The sequence below is a fragment of the Catharus ustulatus genome, chromosome 6 (assembly GCF_009819885.2).
Source record: "Catharus ustulatus isolate bCatUst1 chromosome 6, bCatUst1.pri.v2, whole genome shotgun sequence".
Taxonomy (NCBI): domain Eukaryota; kingdom Metazoa; phylum Chordata; class Aves; order Passeriformes; family Turdidae; genus Catharus; species Catharus ustulatus.
This window is the reverse complement of record NC_046226.1, coordinates 44,865,621-44,871,620: the sequence shown is the minus strand read 5'-3', so window position 1 is coordinate 44,871,620 and position 6,000 is coordinate 44,865,621. Positions and strand designations below refer to the sequence as shown.

At 39.0% G+C, this 6,000-nt stretch overlaps 1 protein-coding gene across 1 annotated transcript in view; it reads left to right on the top strand.

Moving 5' to 3' along the window:
* Nucleotides 1–806: 806 nt before the first annotated feature.
* Nucleotides 807–6,000, top strand: part of EHF (ETS homologous factor) — a 30,726-nt gene continuing 25,532 nt past the window's right edge. Inside the window, exon 1 of the mRNA XM_033063264.2 lies at nt 807–887. The gene's annotated coding sequence lies outside the window, so the exon portion shown is untranslated. The remainder of the gene's footprint in view (nt 888–6,000) is intronic.

Below are 6,000 nucleotides of genomic sequence, written 5' to 3'. Positions count from 1 at the left end.
AGTGAAGTCATGAAAAACTTCCTATTTTCATTTGAGCACCTGGTTTCCTGCTCAGGTTCATGGCTGCAAGCGGGAGAGGTAAAGGGAAACTTTGGACTGAGCACGTCTACTGATTCTCTGCCCTGCTAACCTGCATATAGCTGAACTTTCATACTCAACCCCATATATCCATACACTGATGATTTTTTTCCTCATTTTTTTTCTTACCTACTCCCAAACACCCAGAGAAGCTGAAAGACCAATAAACCCCCATTTCATTGATTTTTCAGGATTCTCAAAGTATAAAAGAAACGATTGAGCCCATCACATGGGCTCACCTAGTTCACTTCCCTGCTAGCACAGGGTTATTCCACACCATGCATCTCCTAATGTTATTTCCAGACTAATTTTAATTTAGGACATTCCTGCTTTTCACTTATCCCCATTCTAATTATGATCTCCCTATCTACCTGAAATAACCTCAATTTAAAAAATAAAATAAAAATGAAGGGATGGTCTTAAAAAAAACAACTACAAAGAAATCAATCCCTCATCCATTACCAGGTTTTTCTTTTGTTCTGGAGCCACGCGTGTAACCCGGTTAGACCTGTTCTCTTTGAATGCTGAGGACTGAGCTGGCCTTATGCAAACGCTCTCAACCTCATCTTGGTTGTTGTCGTTGCAGATCCAATCAAATGAACAGGAAGTGACCTAAGGAATTCCCCTATTGGCTGCTTGAGTGTTCAGCAAAATGTTTTAAAATTAGTATCACATCCATTTATCTTCACTCCTGGGAGTCTTTAGTTGACATAACCTAGTACCTGTGCTTACCCAACCTACTGTTCTGTAGACAGTTTTCCCATTGCCTCAGTTCAGGATTTCCACTCCAGAATCTGCAGCTAAATGAGGTAAGGTGTTTGGGGTATTTATTTTTTTCCTTAAATGTACTTCCTTTAAAATAACACCAGTGAAAATAATTTTAAAAAAAGAAAAAAAATGTCTGCTGGACTCCTGGTCACCATACTAAGCCTCTCCCTTCCCACTTTGGAAGAGCAGCTAAGCCCATTTCAAAAGGCTTTTTAATGCTGCAATAAAGATTTCTGCTTTCCTGGTTTGAACTTGTATCTTCTATGTAATTATTTCTGTTGTGTTTGTGTTTGAGTGGGGCCAGATCCTGAGAATCTTTTCTATTATGATGTATCTAATAATATTCTGGGCCCTAAATCTGCTACTTTTGTCAACAGAGTTGTCACCTGTTCAGTAAGACAAGGGGTGAAAAGGTGGACTTGCTCAATGCTATTGAGAGTGCTTGTGTCACAGAACTGGGATGCACTCCACAATGACCGTACTTCGGTTCAGTTTAGTGATGAGGATATTGATGGACATGGTGTTTATAACAAAAAACCCTAAAGTGCATTTATAATTTGGCTTGGTTTCAGTCTTAAGGCAATTTCTTGGCAGTTGAGTGGTGAAGGAGGTTCTGCTGATCTTAGTTCTGTCTAAGCAAGAACACTGCACAGAACCCAGCTCAGGCACTGGGTAGGTAAATACAGTGTGAGGCCCGCAGTGTCTTTACTTGTTTAATTTGTTTCTGTTCCAAAGGTAATTTTATTTTAATAGAACCAGAACTGGCCCCTTAAGGTATAGACACAGCTGTTTAAGTTGTAGAAAAGAATGTAAAGGTTACTCCAAATCTGTGTTGATTTTGTAAAATATGTATAATGGACTTAGTGACAAATGTTTGCATTTCACTCTGTGAGATATTTTAGGCACATATTTGTGTGTATATTGTTGTAGAGTTATTCAATTATATCAGTAATGTGCTTTTTGATTGCCTCATCTAAAGGTGCATGTTGTGTTTGCTTCTCAAGTACATCCAAATATCCTTTCTTTCCTATATTTGCCATTTTTTAGAACCAAATAATTAGAATTAAACGAGCTCATAGTGACAGAAATATACCTTGAGGTAAAAGTTTCATTTAGTCATTTTATTTATACTTGTCTTACTTGATGTTGTGTTAAACAGATCTAACACGCACCAGTATTTTCTGCAATTTGTGAAAACTTCAGTGAAATTGAAAGTGCTCCTTTAAGTTTTGCTTTGACATGAAATTTGCAGGGTTTAAGCCAGTTGTCTGATCTATTTTGCACTGTAGAAAATATCAGAGCTGGAAAATATAGCAGTTTCATATTTAATGCAAATGCAGAAACTAAAGAAAATGTCTGCAATTAAAACCAGAAAAACAACAGGATTAGGGTGTTTCACTTACAAACATCACAATGACAGTTTGATTCCTGTACTGTACAATTTTCAAAACCAAGTGATTGTTGCAATAACAACATGAGACTTGTCAGAATTTTTCGGAGATAATTACATGACTTCAAGTAGAGCTTATCTTTTAGAAAACATCCAATCTTGAAAAAAACCTCCAGAAGTCCAGTGATGGGAAATTCCCCAGAATGTTTTTAAGTGCCCCAGCACTTAAATACCATTCTTCTAAAAATATTTTATCTCATTTTCAGTCTGACATGGTCTTGCTTTAACATTCAGCTGCATGATTTTGTTGTCTTTTGATTGTCATTGAGAAGTTCCCCTGGGTAGGAAATTTCTGTTCTTTGTGTAGTTAGCTGGGGACAAGTCCTTTCTCAGCCTCATCTCTGATAATTGTGGTAGTCTGAGCTCCAAAGCCTGTTCCTTTTCATGGAGAAACTTACAGTACAGTGAAGGATCTCAACCTGTTTCACTGTAAGCTTTTCCATCCTTTAATCACTTCAATGCTCTCCTCTAATTTTTCAACATTAGCTGTGAAATTTGGATGTCAGGATGGATCAGAGTCTGTACAGAGCCAAACAGAGATATTATGAGTCAATTTACTGGGAATTCCAGTTCAGGGGTTTATGAAGTGTGCCTGAGGCTTTCTTAGAGCCGCCATCCTCCAGACACCCTTCTCCCCCTTGAGCACTGGTCCTGTATGCAGAGACGAGGTTATCATTAGGAGAGTCGATGTTCCCTTGCATTTAGCATTTCTGGTTTTTTCTACTCCAAGTGTCACCTGTAAAACCTATAACAATGGTAAAAACACATATTTTCTCCTAGTCCTGGTAATAAAGGCTCTCATATCAGATCAGAATATCTCTTTGCTAGCCCCGGCACAAGTTAGGTCGCACTTCACAGCAGCCTATAGAGTGACAACCATATATTTACTCCAGCCGTAGTGAGATTAGGTAGTAGAACGTGGTCTGTTTAACGTGGGATATTATTACCCTCTTGTCACCTGAGACAATATGCTGTGGTATTGCCATAGTAATTTCTTTTTACTTTAGATATTCTCAGGTTGTTGTGGGTTTTCAGCAGTGGTGGAAACAGACAATAGGACAGTTGGACAAGTGAGAAATTAAATCATTTGGCTCCCACTCAGTTTCCTTTCTCTCATTTCCAGTGAATTTTCTTGTTAACGTGTACTTGTTCTGTCTGGGAAGTACAAGGTAGCAAACTGCAGTGGAGAGAGATCAAACTGAAAAAAAAAATCATCCAGAAATTAAGATGGAGAGAGATTAGAGAGGAGCAATAAGGATTTCTGTAGGTGCGTCTGTGTTCGGACAGGAGTGACATGTTAGTCTGTTGTGTGTCCAACAGCAATTTGCACTGAACTCCCCTGTGAGGATGGAATTCTACACCTGCTGAAGAAGTGTGTATTTATGTACAATTCTCACAGAAAAGGATTAATGATTTTATTGACTCAGCAAACTCAGAGAACTGCCCACGAGCCATGACACCTTTCCAGAATCAGCGCTTAGCATTCCTTCCTTGTTCACCCCTTCCATGCTTTTTTATAAATATGCTTAACTTAGTGACAAGACCAAACCAGGAAAACTTCTCACTAACTGCAACATAGCCTGGATCTGTTTTGTGGAGTCTACAGACACATGCTTTCTGCTGCTGTTAACTTGTTCAGATTCAATCCTCACAAAATGGTCTGACCTCTTTCTACAATACTATGAATACCATCTCTGTGAACTGGGGCAATGACCTACTGTACAAAGAGACAGGTTGGAAAGTGGATGTTCCAGGACAGACCTGTCTGGCTTAAAAATTCGTCAGTGTGCTCAGATCAAGATACAGAGGGAGATGAATGACCCATTCTTAATCTGAGGGCAATATGCCCACTCTTTATGGGATTTTCTGTGGTCTTACAGAGCTTTCTTTCTCATCAGCCTTCCTACAGTTGTAAAGGAGGTATTCTTGCTGAGGTATAGGCATTCCTGCAACAAGCAGCACATAAAAAGAAAACGGCCACAAACTTAGTTGTCATTTGTCATTACTAATGACACACAATATTAGGATGTGGTAGAGCAAAATGTAAAGGCTTTGCTGTCCACAAGGAAATGAACAGAAACCCTATTTTTGTAGCTAGCATAGTTTGTGATGTTTAATGAAGTAAAGTCTCTGTCCCATCTCACAGCTTCACTACTACTTAATTTCAGCCATAAGCTCATGGAATTTTCTTCCTAATAATAAGCGCCTTGTGAGCACTGGTGAAGTTCAACATCATCTTCAGCAAAGTGCTCTGGCTTCACCTGCTCAGGCAGCGTCCAAGGGCACTTCAAGATCTCTAACCACAAATAGCTGCACCTCTCCCTCACTGTCTCTGTCTCAGCACACTCTGCAGCTTACATGTATTATGGTCTGTGATGATCCCAGGAAGTATTTCAGTAAATTTTCAAGAAAAGGGTACATTGTAAACTTGGTGACAGTGAAACTCATGAGTAACACTGCTGATCGAAAGGCTAAGCAGAGAAGGATTTGTTCTCACAGCTGGTATACAAAAAAAAAATAAGGATTAATTTGGTTTTTGAGGAAGTCATCAGGAGTCTTAGTATGAGATCTCCTTCGAGCTCTACTGGGGTTGCAGTTTGCACCAAATCCCTCACTGAATGCCTAGAATACTTGGGGCATTTGTTGGTCATTGGTCTACAGACGGGTGAGAATGAGTAAACATGGAGTCATGTAGCCAGTGGAGCAATCGACTGGCATTTGGCATTTTGCATGTCTCCTTCTGAGGAAGAGCCCTCAAAGGCTGCCTTTCCAAAAGCTGACATTGCATATGGCTATCATTGCCTATTCTGCTGCTGATCTTGTGAAATGTGCTTCACAGGAAAGAGTATGAGAACTAGTAGATGGAACAGCCAGCTGGGGCTGGGTAATCACTGGTTATAAACCGATGAGATGGGGTAATAAAAGAGAATTGCTTTGTGATGGTGAAAAGAAAGTAATTTTACCTAAAGTGTAGAATAAAAGTTCCCTCCTATTATGGAGGAAGGATACAGAAACAAACATTTGAGATATTTTCTCAACTCACAATCAGAATAGTCTCCTGAGCCTCTGTAAGTCTGTAAGGATTAAGCAATTACGTGTAAAAATATATTCTACTGCCTAAATTAGTAGTGCCATCACAAGAAGAATTGGTTTTGTTTTTTAAAACTGTCCCAGGTTTTCTTTCATTTAGCACTGAGAAGTTAGCTAATTTATGTTGTTATATAGATAAAGAACCCTTGTAAAACTGGCCAAGATGCTACGGTCAGGAATCAGACTAAGTCCATGATCTAGTGATTACCCCCAAACTTTCTTAATGATTTTTACTGCAACATGTAATTATTATTACACAATAGTTTAAAAGCTTGCATCTTGATGATGCACTTTCAAAGTATGCTTGGCTAAGCAACTGTCTCATAGATTGGAGGGGCTTTATCAGGGAGTCAAATTCTGACACACTCAAGGGTGCTGTTCTCATCTCTTTTGAGTGAGATCTAACATAGTACTCACATAAAAGACTCTTAATATTCCCAGGCACCTGCCCTGACAGAGGGAGATGAAAAAGTTTTAGAAGACTGAATTAATATGTGATTAGATGAGTAAGATATCCTTATAGACTTATCAAAATTAGAATGTATGAAATGAAACAGATACAGTTTTTTCTACATTTAGTGACTCGCAGATATCCTTGCCCTCTCTAAGACTTT